Source organism: Sorex araneus, chromosome 1, assembly GCF_027595985.1.
Source record: "Sorex araneus isolate mSorAra2 chromosome 1, mSorAra2.pri, whole genome shotgun sequence".
NCBI lineage: Eukaryota > Metazoa > Chordata > Mammalia > Eulipotyphla > Soricidae > Sorex > Sorex araneus.
Genome location: NC_073302.1, coordinates 269,424,575 through 269,447,080, shown reverse-complemented (window position 1 = coordinate 269,447,080; position 22,506 = coordinate 269,424,575). Strand labels below are relative to the sequence as shown.

At 42.7% G+C, this 22,506-nt stretch overlaps 1 protein-coding gene, 1 long non-coding RNA gene and 1 pseudogene across 2 annotated transcripts in view; 1 reads left to right on the top strand and 2 right to left on the bottom strand.

The window, feature by feature from the left end:
* Nucleotides 1-22,506, top strand: part of KLF12 (KLF transcription factor 12) — a 724,988-nt gene that overhangs the window by 9,377 nt on the left and 693,105 nt on the right. The window lies entirely within an intron of this gene.
* On the bottom strand, nucleotides 9,235-12,784 carry LOC129405723 (uncharacterized). The gene is made up of 3 exons (XR_008630741.1): nucleotides 12,677-12,784; nucleotides 12,439-12,589; nucleotides 9,235-9,570 (listed from the first exon to the last, which is right to left on the bottom strand). It is a non-coding gene; the product is annotated as an uncharacterized LOC129405723 (long non-coding RNA).
* The window catches only part of LOC129402184 (COMM domain-containing protein 9-like), a 79,876-nt pseudogene continuing 70,473 nt past the window's right edge, over nucleotides 13,104-22,506 (bottom strand).

Sequence of the window (22,506 nt, the reverse complement as noted above, 5' to 3'; positions counted from 1 at the left end):
GACCACATGCAAGGCAAATCCTGACCCATTGGATTATCTCTCATGCCCAAGAGTATTTTGGTTTTAAACATGAAACACTCTTTATAGATTTCTCAGCTTTGATATAATTTAGGATGTTATACTTCTCTAAATTCCATAATTACAAAAAACTACTCCTTGCACAATTTTTTTTGTCAGTTTCTCTCTACTTTTTTCACTACTTTTGAATCTCACATGGGTCTGAAATCTCCGATAAAGATGCTCACCTTTCTGCAATACTGGAAATGTTCCATATCTGCACAGTTCAATAGAGAACCACTAGTCAGGTGTGCCTATTGTGTATTTGTAACAGTGTTGGTGCAACAGAGGAATGGAGCTTTTGATTTCCAGAAGATCATTCCTAATAAATACAAATTTCCCATACCCAACAAGGAAATGGATAACATTTCCCTGTTTTTACAATCTTTTCTCACTATGTCTCTTTTTTTTTTCCCTCTTGGTCTGACAATTCCTCCTCCTCCTCATCATCATCCCATTGATTGTTGATTTTCTCAAGCGGTCTCAGTAATGACTCCATTCATCCTAGCCCTGAGATTTTAGAAGCCTCTCTTTACTCGTCCTTCCCAATGGTGTCGCATTGGAGGATCTTTCAGGGTCAGGAGAATGAGACCTCTCATTGTTACTGGTTTTGACTTATGAATACGCCACAGGGAGCTTGCCAGGCTCTCCCATAAGGGCAGGAAACTCTTGGTAGCTTGTTAGGTTTTCCCAGAGGGAGAACTAAGATGTCGTATGGCCTCTTCCTGGAGCTTGGTTTTATAGTCTCTGGATGTCAGCCATTGATGGGATTACACGGGTGCCAGGGGCAGTCCCTGGGTGTGAATGCCTAGCTACTGGAAAATGGGGGATATTGGCGGAAGAGGACCAGTCCCGATACTAGCAGGCTTGGAGATCTCAGTCCCGGGTCCCGCACACCTGGGTTCCTCTGCTGGTTCCTTCATGCATGAAGCTTGTCTGAACACATGAGAGGGGGCCTTGAGCATGGCTGTGGCTGGGTTCCAGAGGTCTTCGGCTGACGGGACTCTGCTCAGGGTCGGGAGGGAAACTCAACCCACCCCCTCAGAGAGGCCCCGGGGAAGACCTCAGTGAGTGGCGGCAAGAGACTCTGTGATCTCCTTCATACTGGGGAATAACAACAAAAGACAACAGAAACTAAGAGCTGGTCTTGAGTAGGAACCTTACCACAGTGGAGGGAAAGAAGAGATGATTTGGGATAAGCACCAGGACAATGGCAGATGGAAGAGGACTCTTGGGGAGGGTGTGGTGCGAGATTATGCCATGCATGAAACTCCATCATTAACAGTATTGTGCACACCACAATACCTAAAATAAAATTTTAAAAATCATCTGGTATTCATCTTCTCCTGACTTACTTCACTTAGCATCAGTAAAATTTTTGCTAAAAAGGTAAGATTTTATATTTTAAAAAAGTAACTGAGTACTCCTTTCTGACAATTACTAAGTCAATATTTTTTAGGAAAAATTTTCAGAAAACTAAAACTATAAAAACTGCTTTGACAACAAATTCTCAAATATCTACAATATAAGAGCTCATGTTTTCTGCACATAAAAACCAGGATTGCACTATCCTTGGAGCTAGAGTACTATATATTGATTGTGCTACTATGATGGAAATGTGCTTAACTCATTCCTCTTGGCCACACTATACAGGAATTTAGAGACTCTGATCTTTACATGGGAAGATTGAAAATGGAAAGAGAAAATTAGATGGAAGAACTTGATCACCAAATGATCATGACTGCTAGGTTACATCAAATTTAAATTCTCTCATTTGTTAGTGCATTTTATTAGCTGTGATAATTGGACATTAGTGGAATAATAAAAATTTCTTAGGAGCTAGAGAGATAGAACAGAGACTAAGACTCTTGCTTGTATGCTACCAACCCTGGTTCAGTATCTGTTACCAGATATGATTCCTTGACCACCATCAGAGGTCATTCCTGAGCACAGAGCCAAGACCCCTCACACTGCTGGAAGAAGCCTAACTCCCCTCAACAACCCCAATCCAACCCACCAGAACCAGCTTTCTTAGCATTTCTTTGGTAAAAAATAAAGTTTCAAACTTGCCCAAGTAAATCTACTCAACTTAAAGTATGCTTAAGGTTCTTAACATATGTTTAAAACTTATTTAGTGTCTAAATGTTTATCTTTCTATTTGCAAGAATCGCTGTAAATTGTGGGTAGGACATATCAATTTTATCTCCAAATTGTTTATGTAGGGCTCTTTTTTTGGTTACTAAAGTGGTGCCACATCAGTGTGGAGAACATTAGTACACAGACAGAAGACAAAACATACCAAAATCTCAGGAAGGGGGAAAAAAATGCTTGTTACACAGTGTTTCAACATATTTGGGATCACAGTTACTCATCAAGCTACAAATTTGTCATTAATTAGAAGTGCAATTAGCTATAAGATTATTTCCTAAAGCAGGCTCTTGTAGACAAGATTTCCCCTACTGAGAATGCCTCGAGGGTTTACTGCAAATAGCAGGTCCCAGGACTACACAGCACACAGCCACTCTCATTGTCTCATTTCAGTGTGATTTCTTGGAGGCTACAGGAATTAGCTCCCCTACATGGTTTACTTAAGGATAAATAAAATCAATGTAAAAAAATACTATGACAAGTATGTTTGAGAGCCAGAAAGGCATCATTAAAATAGTTTTCCCTCAGGATTAAAAAAAAGAGACTTAATGACTTCAAAATAAACAATAAGTGCAAAGAAAGGATTTACAAGGTGTCCAGATTTGAGAAGTTCACAGTTCTGATTTATATCTCATCTATCTAATAACTATAATCTCCAAACTATTTAAATATGATTCTCAACGCAAATGAATGCCTTTATCTGCTTCAAAAAAATCTCTAGAAGTCATCTGTCTCCATGCTTTTAATCTGTTTTAGATGTTGAAGTCCCCTTGTGGCAGCAGATTGCATGAGATAGCATTGTATAGAGGATGGACTTTAGAGTCTGAAAGACATAGGTTTAAATCCCTGTTCTGACAATCATAAATTGTGTAACCAAGGAAGGCAACTAACTTTTATTAATGCACATTCATTCTCTGTAGACTATTATTACCTACAATAAGAGAGATAATAAAGGAAATTCAATGACATTGTAAAATTCGGGGAGGAAGGGTTTATACTTGGCTCAAGTTTTATGCTTGGCTCTGAGCTCAGGGATTAGTTCTGGCAGTGCTGAGGGTACCTTATGTAATACTGGGAATTGAACTAGAATCTGCCACATGCAAAACTGGTGCCTTAACTTCTATACACTTTCTTCTACACAAAACTGTAAAGTAAAATCTGGGCCTGTAAAATTGGAAAGGAAGCTAGGAATTGATGTTTGTTATTGCTCTGAGCTGCTATTTTGGCATAAGGAAACATTAGACTTTTTCTACTGCCCGTAACTTCTAGAATATTATTTTCAACATTCATTTCTTGGTACTTGAACCACAGTGATTTGGTCTCTTTATTAAGCAAATGCTCAAGTCAAGTCACAAACAATGGGAAAATAAGAGAAAGTTCTGCCATTGAAAGATCACGATTGAGTAGGGGTGCAAATCATGATGACAAGTGTGACTTGAGAGAGATATTATTGGGATGGCAAGATAGGAGGAAGAAGCAGGATCTGTTTGGAGTGCAGGCCCTCCTCTACTTCCTTTCTTAAAGGGGATTTACAGGCTGGAGGAGTAATGGAAGGGTCTTTCAACAAGTCTATTGGAAAATAAGCTCAAGGATTAGTATTACCGCTATAAAAAGCTGAAAATTAGAACAGAATAAAGTCTTCATTTATTACATATCTACTATAGCTGGTATTGTACTAGCTACTTTGCTGTACTTTCACATGCAAATCACCTGACAACATTTACAACACGTGGTATTATCTCAGTTTTGCAGATGAGGAAATTGTGGCTCTCAGAAGTTAAATAAATCACATTAAATACATTACATAAAATGAAGTGCAAGCAATCTGGAGGCTCGCCAAGCTCTGTCTGATGACTGAGCTCATGACAACTTCTATTTTAAGCCAGGAGTATCAGCAGGGGATCTTTAACGAAGGAAGTGACCTCATCAAATCAAAGTTATGTTCTTTAAAAGAAAGTATGATGACAGAAAAAATTAGATGTTGGATCAAAAGGAGATAAGGCTGGGATTGGAAAACAAAACAGAGGTTATTGCAGCTTTGTCATGGAAAGTTGAGTAAGACTTCAGGGAGCTGGTCCCTGTGTGGATGAAGAGGAGACAATTAGGGCTTATACAAAAAGGCTTAGTTATCATTTAATGTAAATATATGCCAGAATAAAAACTCTCTAAAAATAGATAAGATAGAATGTATATGAGAAAACATAGTGAATGGGTTCATTTAAAAATTGTTCCTTAGGCAAAACATAACTAAATATGTGGCATTATGTTGTGTAAGCTCAAGACTACTCAAAGCATAGTCCAAGACCTGCATGTGGCTTCTCTAGGAGTTTGTTGGAAATAATCTGTTTCATGCCCCACTCGGGCCACTCTGAAACAACCCACCTTTATAGAAGATCTCTAACTACAAGAGACACTAATGGAAGATAACTAAAACTGAAAGTGATAGAGGAGGGATGTGTCCAAGAGGCAATTTTCCTTAAAAATGGGACCCTAGACCCTGAATTTGGACCATAAGGCTATAATATTTCAAAATCACTCTGGTTAGGAATGATTTTATTTCGTATTACTTTTCTAATGTCAAGATGTTTCTAGAAGCAGCAGGAACCACAGGTGCTGACATAGCCAAGCTGCACAGAGTAGATGCTCCTTCAACTTCAGGACATTATAAACGACTGCCAAATTCAAGCTGTAACTGAATGATTAGGTAGCATTTGATCTGCTCATTTGGAATGTCAGCAGGGATAATGCTTACATAAGCTCTATGCTATCTCATATTGTACTTCAGTTACTAGGGAACCAGAAACCCAAATGAGAGTGTGTTTCTTATGAGATTGACTGAGGGCACAGAGTAGGAAGATTAAAAAAAAGTCTGAAATTTTAGTGAGTACATTTAATACATGTATCAAATATGTAAAACTGTGTGTAATGTTGATAGTGTCTTGAGCATCATCCTTAACTTGTGATTCTGTTCTCTAATTGCTATTGATCCAATGTCCCTAGATTTTATGTAACAATTCATGTGAATCAGAGCCAACCTGAGTAGTTTGGGGAGTCAGGAAGGAAAATAATATGAGAGACCACATAAAGTATACACCATCTAAATATATTTTCCATTAAATATCTTCTTTTGTAAATTATTTTTTATTGAAACACTGTGAGATGGGCCCTTACAAAGCTACAAAGCTCTTCATATTTAGATTCAGTCATATGGTGTCCCAACACACATTCCTCCACCAGTGTACATTTCCTAGCACCTGTGTCCCCAGTTTCCCCTACCACCCCCTGACACCCACAGCAGGTGCTTTCCTTCTGTCTCTGTCTCTGTGTCTTTGCGTCTCTGTCTCTCTCTGTCTCTGTCTCCGTCTGTCTGTCTGTCTGTCTCTCTCTCTCTCTCTTCCCACCCCCTTCCTTTAGGGCATTGTGGTTTGCAAAGCATATACTGAAAGGTTATCAAAAATATTTCTTTACCCAACTTTGGTACATCTACACAATGGAATACTATGCAGCTGTTAGGAGAGATGAAGTCATAAAATTTGCTTATAAATGGATAATCATGGAGAGTATCACGCTAAGTGAGTCAGAAAGAGAGGAACAGACATAGAGGGACTGCACTCATTTGTGGAGTGCAGGGTAGCATCACATGAGGCTGACACCCAAGGACGGTAGATACAAGGGCCAGGGGGACTTCCCCATACCTGGAAGACTGCTTCATGCTCGGGGGGAGAAGGCAGATGGAATAGAGAAGGGATCACTAAGAAAATGATTGCTGGAGGAACCAGTCGGGATGGGAGATGCATGCCGAAAGTAAATAATGGACCAAACATGATGACTTCTCAGTGTCTGTGTTGCAAACCATAATGCCCAAAAGTAGAGAGAGAGTATGGGGAATATTGTCTGCCATGGAGGCAGGGGGAGGGTGGGAAGGGGGGGTATACCTGGGATATTGGTGGTGGGGAATGTGCACTGGTGGAGGGGTGGGTGTTTGATCATTGTGAGACTGTAACCCAAACATGAAAGCTTGTAACTATCTCATGGTGATTCAATAAAATTTAAAAAATAAAAAAAAGAAATATTTCTTTACCCACTTTTAACACTCAGTTCTTGTCCAACGTGATCATTTCCAACTATTATTGCCATACTATTCCCTTCTCTATCTTACCTACCCTCTGGCCCCCCACAATTCTGGTTGATTTCAACCACTTACCAGTCCTTCCAGCCTCTGTTTTCCCTGGCCTTGGATATTAATTTTATAATATTCATTATATACCACAAATGTTAATGTAGTCATTCTATATCTGTCCCTCTCCTTACTCATTTCACTCAGCATGATACTCTCCATACCCATCCATTCACCGGCAAACTTCATGACTTCATTTTTCCTAACAGTTGCGAAGTATTCATTGTGTAGATGTGCCATAGTTTCTTTATCCATTCATCTGTTCTTGAGCACTCAATCTGTTTCCAGATACTGGCTGTTGTGAATAGTGCTGCAATGAACTTAGGAGTGCAGATGGTGCTTCTATTGTGTGTTTTGGGACCCTCAGGATATATTCCCAGAAGTGGTATTGCTGGATCAAATGGGAGCTCAATTTTTAGTTTTTTGAGGAATGTCCAAACTGTTTTCCAAAAGGTCTGGACCAGTCAGCATTCCATTGAATATTTTCCAGACCCATTAGTCTGGAAATGGGACTGACCCATTAGTCTGTCCCAAGAACTCCACCCTCATCTATTTTAATGAGCATTGATATCACAGCTTAACAAATACCGGGATACAGCTCAGCAGTAGAATGTATGCCTCTCATGTGAGAATCTGGGTTTGATCTTCAGCACCACAGGCATAAGAAAACAGAGTCAATCATGATGGAGACCTGACATTCAGGTGAGCAAAACAGATACAGAACAAATTTTAAAAGCACAACCACAAAGAATAATATTCAGCGATGAGAAGTGACAGTGAAACAACTTACTGCTGCATAATAGAAAACATAGTAGGAAATCCAAGAGTGTAGGCTTGGGCTTGCTGGGAGTAGCATTCAGGCAAGGTGGGCTGCAAACGCCTATTAGACATGCTTGGGATCTGGCAAGGGGATCAACACAGCTGGGATGAAGTGACCAAGAGCAAGAGTGAACAGGAATGATTTGCCCAATGTCAACTCATGGAAGCCCTTAACAGATCTTGAAGGTCTTTAACTAATAAGGTTAAAACTTAAAACAAATATCACTGAGACAGGCATTACAATAACAAAGTATATGTATATGATTCAGACTAGTCCTCCACAATAATCAAGGAAATTGAAACTTAGAAAGATTTGACTAACATGACCAGCATTGTTTAAGTACCATATGTCAGAGCTGGGATTTGAATCGCGGTGTGTCTGATGCCTATAGCCATTAGCCTTTCCACCATGTTGGTACTAAAGCTAGATCTCTGGAATAAAAATGTGCAGGCAGTTTACCAATAAAAAAATCTGTGAAATTTAAGAATAATAATAAGGTTCTATGCCTTCCTTCTAACACTAATAAACAAGGTCATGGTTATTCTACAACCTTTAAGGTAATTAATTTTGGTTTTAGTTTTTTTTTTTTTGTTAATGGCCTTAAACAGTGAGATTCTCACCAAATGCTCAAAGTTCACAATAATATGGGGTCAACATTTATTTAAGGTATCAAATAATCAGATTTATATAATATCTAGTTAATTGATCTGACACAGCAGACAATAAGCGTCAAGCCACAGTGGTGAAATGTTCCCCCTTCAGAAATATTTAATACAAGCTATTGAATTTAAGATATTGACGTTCAAAATATTTGATACTTTCTAGCATCTACTTTACATCATTATTCTCATGTGCATCTGTAGCACTCGGGCACCAGTAACGTCTCCATTGTGAGAATTGTTACTATCTTTGGCATATCAAATACGCCACGGGTAGCTTGCCAGGCTCTGCCATGCGGGCAGGATACTCTCGGTAGCTTTCCAGGTTCTCTGAGAGGGACAGAGGAATCAAACCTGGGTCAGCCTCATGCAAGGCAAACGCCCTACCCACTGTGCTATGGCTCCAGTCCTCATGGGCACCTAGTTTTAAAAATTTATCTTGGTGTACCTGCATCTGTCCACTCCAGGGGCCCTCTGCCATACATCCTCATTCTTTCTCAATTGATTCTCCCATTCAAATCCCTTTCTAGGCCCTCTCTGGGCCCTTCAAAGCTGCGTGTTCCTTCTGTGCCCTGCTCTTCTCACTGGAGCCTTTAATTTACTCCCATGCCTGTGTCAGGGATAAACCTTCCATAGATACGTTCTGCTTCACGAGCTGCCTATAGACAGCTTGGCTTTGGATTTTAAGTCTCTGAGGAACTGAGTTCACCTACGGAGGTTTATCAGGTGCTTTCTATGTCACGAGAGATCAGGAGACTCTTGGAGTTTCAACATTATTTCCGGTCTCCCAATCACACTTATATCTCCTGCCAATCAGAATATTTATTTGAACTCTTCAGTGAAATAAAGAATTCCTAAAGCATCTACAACTGATTTATCTGCCATATCACTGTAAACTGGTGTGGTCTTCATTCCTGTTTGTTGGTGTTTCTGCAAGCTCTCTTTTCCTCAAGCTTCCATCCTGTGACTGCTCCATTTCAAAGTTGATTCTTTTAAAGAATATACTCCGTGGGGCAATAAATTGTTTCTAGATCAGCAAAACATTTTTTTTTAATTGGTGGCAACATTAAACTTAGCAAGACTTTTTTTTTTTTAATGAACACTTCAATAAAAGTTCTGTTCTACTGGTTGGAGGAATTTTGCTGTTGTAACAAGCATGGGTCTTTTTTAGTGCTACTTTTGCACTGTAAGTAGATCAATGATCATGGAAATCAGGTACAATTTGTGAAAGGTTTTTATTGGTTGTAGGGCAGCAGTGTTGAAAATAAGCTGTGTTCTCCAACAGTTTGTGAAAGTGCAGAAGCTAAAAAAATTTCCGGGCTTGTTGTAAAGAAACTGCAGTGTCTAAAACTCTCCAGAAGACCTCAGAATGACAGGGTTCTTGACCAATAAAATGTGAGACGCAAGGAGCACATTGTCACGACTCAGCAAATAATAAGGATCAGGTATAGGCATGACATCATTGAATAACGCTCCCATTGGCCGGCCTCTGTGCGCTGGTGACTGTTCTATTTGGGGAAGCAGCAGTCTTATTCAAATTAACCTTTTCACGCAGAAGGGAGGAGGGAGGTGGTGAGTAATATGCTGCAGTCTTTTCCCTGAAGGTGATGTGCTCTCAAATTCGCTTTACATTGCCATTGAGCAGGCAAAATAAAAATAAATTCAGCGGTGGTGGTGTTTCATGGGCATAATAACCACTTGAATTAGATCTGGTCAGTGAAAAGGAACGGAATAGACGCTGTTGCATAGTTAAAGCAAATTTCTGAATTTTCCCTTTGATCTTATTCCACCCTCCTTATACGCCCTCCCACCCCCATAGCCCCTCCTCACCACCAGCTGCACACACACATACACACACACACACACACACACACACACACACAAACTCACACTATTTCTCTCTGCCTCATTCCGGGGCCAGGACTCAAGATCCGAAGAGTGCATAAACTAAACTTGGTGTCCTGCCAGTCAGTCATTTGAGGGAGGGATTTCTATGAATACTGATTCCCCTGACCTGGCCTGTCTGGGAGCCAGGCAGCAGATTAGCTTTATGGATGGGTCTCTGGCTTTGCACACTAAGGGCTCTGAATCTGATGAGATCTCTTCATCAAAGCTACCAGGGCCTGGAGGCACATCCTCTGTAGCCTAATAACCAGTATAGTAGGTTGCCTCTAATTCCATCGATGACATGCACTCAGGAGAGCTCACTTAAGTTTTCCCCTTTGGGAGTCACCTTTAACTTCAAAAACTCCAATGAAGGGGGCAGTTCCTTAGAGATTGGGCATCATTGAGAATCGTTCGGCATTGCACCTTGTACAAGTTTGCTTAAATCAAGGCTAGAGGGCTGAAGTGCTAGGACTAGGTCTCAGTGGAAGAGTGCAGGCCATGTGTGTGGAGCTCTGGGGTCAGACCCCAGCATGGCCAAACACTCTTTGGGTCTTGGCTCTTCTCCTGCTTCTTAAACTCTTCAAGCTTCATTTTCATGCACTCTGAGCATCTCTGAAGATCATTCAGGACGTCAACCATGTGAAAACTTTTATCCTGTTTTAGAGTAAGTGGCTCTGCTCATTTCTTGTTTCTGACATTTCTATTTCCTCCTTGTCCTTTTTCACCTTTTCTTTGCTACCTCAGAAGATCCCCACCTGGCTGAACTAATGAAATATGCAAGCAATTGGTCGAGGGAACAAGCACAGGAGTTCATGTGCACACCTTACGTGCACTCAACCTGGGTTCAATTCCTGGCACCACAGAGTCTTGCCCTAGAGACCCTTGAGCACTGCCAGTGTGACCTGGGGGTCACTGAATGTCACAGGATGTGGCCCAGGAGGCTGCGTTTTTGGTCACCTCAGGGTCTGTGCAGCATTGTGTCCTCAGACCCTGGCATTGAACTTCCCCTGGTTTACAGACACTCCCATGAATTGCTTCTGGACCCTGTGGACTTGGAAGACCCCAGGCCCCAAAACATGAAATGGGGAAAATAAAAAAAGCTGGAACCGGAGCAATAGTACAGTGGGTAGGGCCTTTGCCTTGCAAGCGGCCGACCCAGGTTCGATCCCCTGCATCCCATATAGCCGCCCCAGCACCGCTAGGAGTAATTCCTGAGTGCAGAGCTAGGAGTAACCCCTGTGCATAGCTGGGTGTGACCCAAAAAGAAAAAGAAAAAGAAAAAGAAAGCCATAAATTTGACAAAATTATCTCTGTCATAGTAAAGGTTGTTTTTGTCCACTTGGGACCCACAATAACAAAGTCCCACAGATTGGTGATTTGTGAAAGATGGACCTGTGTGCTGGGGGCCTGGCTGTCTGGGAAGCGGTGCAGGCAGGGCTGGAGGAGACACTGTCCTGGGTGCAGACTTCTCCCTCCCCACAAGGTGGAAGGGGTGCGGGTGCTCCAAATAGAACCTCTCTCAATCCCATGATGGGGGCACCACCTTCACCAATTATGGGCCCCTGAGGCCTTACCTTCTAATACCTCCACCTTCAAATGGGAGCAACTCAAATATTTAGATACTAACTTAGGTGTCCGGCCAAAAAAAAGAAAAAAGAAAAAAGAAGAAGACTGTTTTTTATTTGGTTTGTTTGTTTTTTTGTTTGTTTTGTTTTATTTTGTTTTTGGGTCACACCCGGTGATGCACAGGGGTTACTCCTGGCTCATGCACTCAGGAATCACTCCTGGCAGTGCTCAGGGGACTATATGGGATGCTGGGAATCAAACCCAGGTCGGCTGCGTGCAAGGCAATCGCCCTACCCACTGTGCTATTGCTCCAGCCCCCAAGACTGTATTTTAGGTCGAAACAAGTCCCTGCCTGTGAAAAACTCAGCCTCCTTTGTTGCACACTCCAGTTGCCTCGTCGCACTATGACACATCCTGAAGCAGCTATTGTCGATACAGTCCCTTACTGCTCCACAAAGAGCATTCAACACAATGAATCGCAACCTCAAATGTCAGTGACAATGTCCCCAGAACGACATCAGGGAAAACCATCCCGTGTTCACACAGTGTTTGGCTTCTCTCTAATTCCTTAGCATGGATCTGGGTGTTGGAGCTGTTACTACATGGGTCAAGGAGGTAGTCACTGGGTTGGGAGAGATCATGGTACCATGTTGTCATCACCTTGGAGAGGTGGGGGTGGGGGAAATGTAAGAGAAGGAGGAGGGAGGGAGGTACTACAGAGTTTGTGGGCTGGGGGGGGGGCAGGGGTGTGCTGGGAGATTGGTGGATGACAGGCAGCAAGGTCAAAAATAGATGCTTTAAGCCGCTGTTCCCTCATTGCCCTGGCCGGCCTGAGCCCCCTGACTTACTTCCCAAAGTCTCTGCAAAAGGTTCAGCTCTTTCCTAGGAAGAAGCATCCCGGACCCCTACACCAGGTGTCTGCGGCAGGCTTGAGCCCAGCAATGAGCATGCCCGAGACGCACTGGTCCTGTAAGAGTGGACTTCTTTCTACTTTTTGACTTTCTGATTCCGGTCCTGCAAAGCCCCAGCCTTTCCCTGAAAAGAGACTGTTTCCTGTCCCACCTTGGCACAGCCCCTGGGCTGCAAGGAGCACAGAGGTCGAGGCTTCGACCTGGCGCACCCACCTTTTCAGCTCATTATGCCTGAATGCCGCATTGTTCTGGTGCTGAATGAAGTTCTGGAAAATGACTTTCAGATGTTAGCTTTCCATTCTGGTGCTATTTTATCCCCCTTCGCTGTTTAAAATCTCGTAAAATCCATCATCTCTGTTTGGTTCTGGAAGAGAAACAAAATGAAGACTCATAAAAGAGCATCTTAGATGAGATGGACTGATACCAATTTGAAATGCTTTAAGAGCCCGACCAAAGGATTTCATTCTTGCTTGCCCTTGCGCTGGACTTGAACTGTCTGTCTAGTTCGTCTCTTTGCTGCTCTTGCTTAGAGCTCTCCAACGCATTGGGTTGTTTTAAGGCAATGCCCACAAATTACTGTGACCCTCTTTATCTGAACTCTTGATCGGAAAGCTGCCCCGTTCTCCTCCTCCTCCTTGGGTCGCCCCTGCCCCCTCCCCTCTTCAAACCAGAAAAGTAGCTGCTGAAAGCAGAACAGTTGCCATGGTAACCTCTTGGCAGCTTTCTCGGCGAGTAACAGTGCTGATTTCCCGAGGAGGCCGTGGTGGGAGGGGGTGGAGCTCCGAGGAGGTAAAGGCAGGTTACTGTGCACTTCGTTAATATGCAAAACCACTTACGCAGTGCTGGATGCGAGCGAGTGCAAACAAAGCCACGTTTGATCAGCTCACACGGACTCGACACACTAGTTGATCTGTCCAGAGATGCAGAGCTCGGCTCCGGAGGGGGAGGTGGGGAGGGGAAGGTGGCCCCGGGGTTAGCCAAGGAAGCGGAGGTGTTGCTCCGAGAGGTTCCACGCGCTCTCTGCCGTGGTCACCGTGGAAGAAATAAACAGACGCGGGGGTAGCCGCGGTGGCCTCCTCCTCGCTTCCCTTTGCTTTGTTCGGAGGCAAACACAGCCGTCTGAATCCCAGGCGTGGTGGTGTTTCCTCTGAAAAGCCTGCATGCTGAAGTTCAAGTTTGCATCAATTAAACTCCCTGTAAGATAAACCAATATGTTCAGATATAAGCAAGTGGAGCATAATTTGGGTTTTGCTTGAACAAAACATACGGCTGCAGCAGCCTCTTTTCACCTCGGAGTTTTCAGACAAAGAGGCAGCGCAGAGTAACTTGGGGCTGGGGGCGGGGGGCGCAGACTGTAAGTACTCTCTCTCTCTCTCTCTCTCTCTCTCTCTCTCTCTCTCTCTCTCTCTCCCTCCCTCTCTCTCTCCCTCTCTCTCTCCTCGCTTTCTCTCTCTTTCTGTCTCTCTTTCTCTCTCTCCTCTCTCCCTCTCTCTCTCTCTCCTCGCTTTCTCTCTTTCTGTCTCTCTCCTTCTCTCTCCTTCTCTCTCCCTCTCTCTCTCCCTCTCTCTCTTTTTTCTCTCCTCTCTTCCTCTCTCTCTCTGTGTCTTCACCCCCCACTTACACACAACACACACACACACACACACACACACACACACACACACACACACAACTTGGGGCCCGAGGTGAGGTCTCCATTCGTTTCCCGGCGTCTGTACAGGTTGGCGATGAATCCTTCAGTTCTGGGGAAGCGGTCAGGCAGAGGTCACCTGAATGAGAAATGAGCCTGCTGGCCAGCCCCTCGCCTCACCTCCAGGCCTGCATGCAGCTTTGCATGCTAAAGGAGAGGTGGTTGCGGGGAGAGCCTGCAGCCCGGAGCTGAGGTCTGCCCAGCAGGTGTCACTAGGGATTTAAAGCTTACCAGACCTTTGGGACCAGGCCTAGGAAACAGCCAAGTAAATTAATGAGGCTTACTTTACAATATTTTTGAGAGGTTATATGAGAAATAATTCCAAGCAGTTCTCCTTCCAGAGAAGGTTAAAATAATAGCTCCAGCTCGCTTTAAATAATTTCTGGACCACGCTTCCCAGGGCTCCATCTCCATTTCTGAGTCCGCGTTCCCAAAGCCAGACAGGACCATAAAATTCACCAAAGGCACATTGAGTCCAACCGCCTTGGGGGAATGCAGAAAGCAGCCATCAGGTAGAGAACACCACTGCAGTAATTTCTGGGCTAAATCAAAATTCACAGTAAAGATGCAAATGCCCAGAATGTGTTATATGTATTTTAGTTTGGGTTAATTTTTACATATATATATATTTTTATACCTATATATATGTATAACCAAAAAAGTCTTAAAAGTATCCACTACCTACTAATTTAGGTAACTCGGAATATTCAGGTGATCTCGTTATCCTTATTTTGTTTCTGTTTTCAGTTTGGGGGCCACACCTGGCAGTTCTTGAGGGCGACTCCCAGCTCTATGCTCACAGGACTCTATCAGCAGTGCTCAGGGAACCATGTGGTCCCAGAGATCAAACATTTCAAATCCCACATTCAAAATACACATTCCAGCACTTTGATCTACCTCCCCAGCCCCTTGATCAATTTGTACAATTAGAGGCAGGCCTGGGAATAATGGGGCCGGAGAGATAGCGTCGGGGCTACGATGCTTTTCTTGCACATAGCCCATCCCAGTTTGATCTCTGGCACCACATCTGGCTCCCCAAATACCACCAAGAGAGATCTTTAAGCACAGAGCCAGTCAGGAATTAGCCCTGAGTACTGCCTGCCAGGTAGTGACTTCTACACTACCCCAAAGAAAAATATATAGGAATAATCTGTCTTCCCTGTATACTCACTTTTTCAGTACCAGGGCATGAAACCCAGGGTCTCACACATTCAAAACAAGTATTCGCCCCCGGAGCTACATTTTTTTAAATGTCCTCATGTATACTTTTTCCCCGTTACCCTCTTGTCTACCTGGAAACTCAATATTAAATTTTGTCATGAGCTTCAGTAACTTTTTTGGCTTACATTCTCCTGTATAAGTATTTCATCATCCATCTTTCATTATTCAAACAACTTTCTACCTTGTTCTAATCATTGTCTATTTCTAACATTTCTGTTCTTTGTACTTTCTATTGTATATATTATCTCATACCCGTTGGTGTGAGATGGAATGGAAGAAACTGAAAGTGAGGTAGGAGGGGGAGGGTATGGAAGAGAGAGAGAGAAAGAGAGAGATGGAGGGAGGAAGATAGCAAGAGAGGGAGGAAGGGACAGAGAGAGAGAGAGTGCAACATAACATGACCTTGTTTTCCCATCTCATGATGAATTTGTCACCACATTTATCTTCAGCTTCCCTCCGGAAGGTAGAGCCAGTTAGAACAGTGTCCTGGGAGGGGCTGAGCCTGTGCTGGTATTGGACATGCGATGCTTCCTGGAGCCTAAGAACACAAGGAGAATTTATGGGAGCAGAGAAGGAGGAAACAGAGGAGCAAGTGAAAGAAAAAGTTCCAGCTGCTCAGAGCATGAAAGGACACAATCAAGGGGATACTCGCAATTCCTTTAAAGTCTTTCACAAAGCATCATCAGGTACAGCTTCATTTGTGAAATTAAATTCTCTGAAATAAGTATAATCCTTCCATTTGCACACACCAGAGAAACTGAGGCTGAGGGATCACATCAAAGGAACCAGAACCCAGCTCACGTCTCTGCTACTGATGGTAACTTCAGCCTGGGAAGAAGGAAATAAAACAGGGAACATGGAGAGACATCATTCAAATCCTCCTTTGTCCCCAGTTCTTTCTCTTGGGGATGCCCCATCACACAAAACCACCAAGGAAACTCTCCCACAAATGAAAACAGCAGTCTGCAGTGATTCCATTGCACAGAATTTCATTAAGATCTTAGTCAGTCATTGTTTTTATTTATCTCTGCTTTATGAGGGAAAGAATAAATGACTTTAGTGGTATTGATGTCTACGGGCCCATTTTCTAACCACAACCCAAACCATTTCTCTAATCACTTAACTGATGTTGTTTTAATGAGAGCTATTGTTATTATGCATTATTAATAAAGGACTACCATTACTATTAATATCACTTAGGAAAGATCCTATAAAGAGCTTTGAGACTGCAGGCGCAATTAACAAGAAGCCAAATTCTCCATGGTGTAAAAATCACCAGGTAGGGCAAGCTATGCACAATCGATCTTGTCGAAGTATCATCAAGGATGGTCAGTAAATCTCAGATGCCCACAAGGAAAAATCATGAGCCCCACCAAAAAAATGATGGATGCAATGACTTGTTCTCCTCCATATATAAAGAAACGTGAACAGTGGCGAGGGCCACTCATAAACCTATCATCTCCGGCCCATGACAATGAAATTAATGCATTAGCTCTTATTTGGGGGGCATCAGGCTTGCCCCCCAAATAAGTATATATTTACACATATTTAGGAGTGTAAATAAACATACTTAAACTTTAAAATAGGCTACAGGGTGCCAAACAAGAAAAAATGTTTTTGTAATTCTGTGATGTCCTAACTATGCTATGAGACCTATGGACAGGGCAAATAAGCTCCTCGTGTCCTTCCTTCAGTAACATTCCCATGGACAACCTCCATCTGTGACGCTAAAGCTACTGTAGCCTCCAAAACTCAGAGTCATAGTATCACTTGGGCTCCTTGTCAGGAAGGGATCAGTGACTTCAGAGCAACTTGAGTTGCTTTAAGAATTCATTAACCCCTAATGTTCTTTTGCATCCTAGTATCCAGTCTCATTGGGAGTCTGAAATGCATGAGTTAGCTGGGTGGCATGCGGGCGTGGCACACAAACCCTGGCTTAAAGCTCTGTCTACCCCTCACGTGTGGTCTCCTAGGAATTACTAAAATCTCAAAGCACCTATGAAGGAGTGGCTGCAAGCAAAGGTAGAGCGAATCTTTCTGCATCTTTTTCAATGACATTTTCTGATTCATTACTGGGAAAACATATTATTCTTTTGGACCTATGCACATTTTTACCTGTTTATTTTTTAATTATGTCTCAGCAGGTAACAGCAATTAGAACTTCACAAAGAAAACCTTTGGATTATGCCAACAATATCTTTCTTTCTAGTGATTTTATTAACGAAAGTAAAACGCCTATTTACATGAACATCTTCATGAAAACAGCTAGTAGCTATTATGACAATATATATAGCTTGAGTTTTGGGAAGAAGCTTTGTTACTGGCTTAAATGATTTACCCAGCAAATATTTTCCTGAGAGGTTGTACTCTTTCTTTTTTTTTTAATTCCCTTTGGCATCTCTAACTAATACTAGGAACCACTATGTGCAGAGATACATTTTAAGGAAGCGGAACTTTGTGAATTTCACATTTGGGGCCACTTTTCAACAAATTTGCTTACTTAAGCATGATTTTGTCATCAAGAATTAAAACATTAATGATGGATTAGAGTAAAATTGTGGACATATTGGGATTCAAAATATAGGTCTAGGAGCTGGATTGATAGCATAGCCGGTAGGGAATTTGCCTTGCACACGGCTGACCCGGGTTCTATTCCCAGCATCCCATATGGTCCCCCGAGTGCACTACCAGGAGTAATTTCTGAGTGCAAAGCCAGGAGTAACCCCTGAGCATCGCCAGGTGTGACCCCAAAAGCCAAATATATATACATATATGTATACATACATATATGTATATATATATACATTTATATGTATATATATATGTCTAGAGGTAAGATGACACTTAGGTTAGTAGAAAGATTAGTCCACAGATAATACTTGGTTAGTAGTTACAAGAATCATGTAGTCAAACCACAACCAGGAAAGAACCCCAGAAAAGTGCACACAGCTTCAGCAATAGAACTGAAACCATAACAAAGGTCCCCATTGCTGAGATTCAGACCTATATCATTACCCTTTCATTCACTTTGGGGGTATGTGTGTGTGTGTTGCTGCGGAGGTTGTATTCTTCAGCTCTCCCCATGCAGTTAGGGAGTCTCCAGTGCACTGCCTCTCAGCAAAGTCACCTGCATGAGGCTGAGTCCGGGTGGTATGCAGAGGTCTCACTACCCTCCTCTTTGGCCCTGACGATCATCTGCTTTCCTCTCAGTCCTCATTTCCTGCAGGAGATTCTACAGAAAATGTCGGCAATCACGCATGGCATTACCCTGGAAGGTCTGCAGAGACCTGATTGCCCACATTCATAAACCACCTACGAGGCAAACAAGAGAACTGGTTCTCAAAGTATTGACACCGAGGCAGCTTCTTAATCATATCTTACCTGCTTAAGTGTGTAAAATCATAAGTCTGGATCTTCTACTAAGCTGTGAGCTCCGAGGATGAATATTAAATGATGATCTGAAAAGGAGAAGTAGGCTCATTCATTGAAAATCTCCTTTCTTTTAACATTTAATTATAAAGATGCCCAGGCTCGCTTTGGAGCCCCGGTCAAACTAAAGGTCCCAGCTTCCCCTTCCCACCCGCCTCCTCTGAAAATTGACTGACCTTAGCAATGGTGACTGGGCTGAACTTTGTAATAGTCCTGGGTGTTCAGGGTCTGAGTTGAGCTTATGAAGGTGCCTTCGGGAAGAGGACATTGTAAGCGCAGAGGGCAATCTTGTCTGACAAGAATTTCCAAAGAAATTTCTCAGTAACAGAAACTAGATTGTTTGGTAGGAACAATTTTACATCGACTTGAAGGAACTGTCAACCAAGTTTTCACTTATTTCAAACTTTTAGAAAAGATAGTTAATTATCAAGCAGAAAAAATATTTTTCTTCCCCTTTGAGAAGATTACAACAATCTTCCAAAATGGACGATGTCTCATAACTATGCACACAGATCAAAAATGGATTTATGTGCGCTACTGACTTTGCACATACTTTGACACTCTTCATTTTCCAGTTTTATTCCATTATCCTGACAGAAGAAAATTCTCTTCCACTGTTAGATTATAGCTAATTTTGTAAATATATTTATAGATTTTATCATTAAAAGCAATTTAATGTAGTTTACAGCAAAATACTTGTCCTAGTACTTTTTTTATTCCAATATCAGAAAAATTTCCTTTGACTAATAACTCTACAGATACCCACTGCTTTTAAAAAGTTGTCATTATACCTTTTCACTTTTACAAAAATCCAACATTCCAAAGAAACCTGAAGAGTAATGTTATTTTGACTATAAAAAATTTAAAAAAATAACATTCAGCATTTGTTTGTGACAGACATATAGATAGAAGAAACAAAGGGGCATGCCCCACTCCTTCCCAGGAACTACTTAATGAGTTTGTGTATTTAGCTTATTATTTCTACTATCTGTGAGTTTTAGTTTGTTGCCATGTGTATTTGGAGTTGTTTCTATTGTGGTCTGGAAATGCTTATTTTTCCCGTCTAAGTGAATAATAGTAGCATCTTTGTATTTCAACTTACAAAGGGTTTCATCAGAACGTTCTGCAGGGTGGGGGAGAACCTGTATTCTTACTTTCAGGAGGAAATTAGGCCATACCTAGAAGGGCTTAGGAACTTTTCCTGGATCTGTGCTCAGGTATTACTCCTGGCAGTTCTTGGAGCCATCTAGGGTCAACCACCTGCAAGCCATCACTTTAACTCTTGTACTAGCCCTCTGGTATCTTCCTATCCAATTTTTAAACACCTTTCATTCACTGTTATGCTCACATGTTTTGGCATTCCATGTATTTCTATTTTCAGTGGCATTGTTGTATATGAACATAAATTTATATATTTTAGGGGAATAATAGAACATACTATGCCCACCATCAAAGAGGCATTATCCCTCCATCATAGTCTACTGGATCTTTCTAGTATGTTCCACTTCCCCTGGTAATCTCAATTCTTTTGGTCAGAGTCTAATCATTTGTTTCATTGTACCTTGTGTGTTCCATTGCTTTTGAAAAAAAATGTATATAAGCAATTTATGAGTAATATCATTCGATTCCATGTATCTTAAGTCTTTTTTTTTTTCGGATTTTTGGGTCACACTCGGTGTTGCGCAGGGGTTACTCCTGGTTCATGCACTCAGGAATTACTCCTGGAGGTGCTCAGGGAACCATATGGGATGCTTGGAATGAAACCCAGGTCAGCTGCGTGCAAGGCAAATGCCCTACGCTCTGTGCTATCGCTCCAGCCCCTATCTTAAGTCTTATCATCTCAGTATTTTGAAAGGGAAAGGAATAAGAATTACTTTTACTTTTCTTCTGATAGGAATTGCTGCAAATCTATTTCCATGTCCCAGCATGGAAGACAAATAGCAGTCCCAGCAAGTGACATTTCTACCAACACAACCCATGAAGTGTGTGAAAAACTTGTGTAGACTTCCCAACATGTACTTTTTAAAAACAAAATTGTAGGGTTTTAATGATTATTCTTTAAAAGAAGAGGAGTAAAGAAAAAATGGGTGGGGGAAATGTAGTTAAGGATGGACATAGAAGAATCTGGGAGAGAGAAGCTGGGGAGAAACATAATGACCAATTAGTAATGGATTACAAATAGATTTTACTTCACTGACAATTAGTCACGGGAGAGAGTATCAGGAAGACAGAAATACCGGCTATCTGACTGTGGCTTCAGAGAAAGTTAATGTGTTTTGAACTTATTTTTCCTCTTAGACTTTAATGGTACTGTATTTGGCTAGAAAGTGTGAAAGTACTTTTTATACACAGTTAGATTTTATTTTCCCCTCAAAGTCTGTTAAGAGAAAGAGTTAACTGGAAAGATTCAAAACCTAGCATTCCCACAAACAGCAACCTGACAGCCCCTAAAACTGTTGGGGCTGACTTATTCTACTTGGACACTTTTCCCCTTTAACTTGCAGAAATCTTGGGAATGTCACCACATGTGACATTCCAAGCTCTGCTTACCCTCACATCATTTTCATTAACCTCTCCTATCACCCTCACTGGACTGGAGCGATAGCACAGCAGAGACGGCGTTTGCCTTGCATGCGGCTTCAGTTCCTCCGTCCCTCTCGGAGAACCTGGCAAGCTACCAAGAGTATCCTGCCTGGCAAGCTCCCCATGGCGTATTCGATATGCCAAAAACAGTAACAAGTCTCACAATGGAGACGTTACTGGTGCCCGCTTGAGCAAATCGATGAACAATGGGACGACAGTGCTACAGTGAAGTTAAATTTTTTTGCACCCAGAAGCAATCGGTGCACACAGACTTGTAAATTTCCAGGTTTTTTTTTTCTGGCACTGGTCTTTATTTTCCCTCACCCCCACTCCTGCCCTGGGTGCAGGGGGGCAGGGGGGGCGGGCTCTTCAGCTCGCAGGGTCTGTGTCCCTTTCCAATGCCCTGTGCTGGCGGGGAGGTGTCCACAGGGCTGGAGGAGCTTGGGGAAGGCTCTGGTCTCTGGGCAAGGCTGGCTGCAGACCCTGGCCCAGCTCTCTGTGGGGCAGCTCTGCCAGAGAAGCAGGAACTCTGGTGGCCCCAAGCTTGTTCCCCCTCGTCCGACAGTCCTGGGGCTGCAGGAAGGGAAAACCTATCGGCCCCATTCAGCAGCGCTGAGGGCCTGGGTTAGCCCGTCAGCTGGGAGTTGTAAAAAACTATAGCACGCCGAGGGGCTTGTGCACTCGCAGCTGTCTCACCGCCTGTGTTCAGTGCTCTGGAGCCTCTGTGTATGAGCTGGATTGGGACGGGCGTTGGCCAAGGACAGGCAACAGAAGGACGAGGAACAAGCTGGTTGCTGATTAGTTACCGTTTATTCAGTCTTCCATCTTTCTCATCTCCCTCACTCCCAGCTCCGTCCTCTCTCTGGATCTACTCGCAGCCTCTCAATCCCTCTCTGGATCTGTGGATCTGGCCCCCAAACCCACTCTTACGGCCTAGTTAAACCCCCCCAGCATGAGGGGGTTGGGGCGAACACATAGGTGTGGTCACCATCAATAGGGTAAGGTTCCTTTTTCTCAGGGGATGCTTCTCCTAGGACTGATTCTCTTTCAGCAGGAGGATCCACCCAAGGGCGGAGTCCCATGAGTGTGTTTCTCCTCTCCTCATCCAGCAAACATATAAGCATTCACAATATTAATCATTTTGTATGGACACAATAAGAAATGCATTAAGGCTTATAGAATTGCTCTCCTGGGGCCATCTCGATCTCAGACTACAGTGCTCAGGCCGGATCAGTCTTTCCTATCCCTAGCAGGGTCCTAGTCTCATCATTACTTTTGGATCATGACAGCATTTGTCTATGATCAAGCTCTTAACTTATAGTTAAGAATTAGGCACTTTGGCCAGGCCCATCTCTATG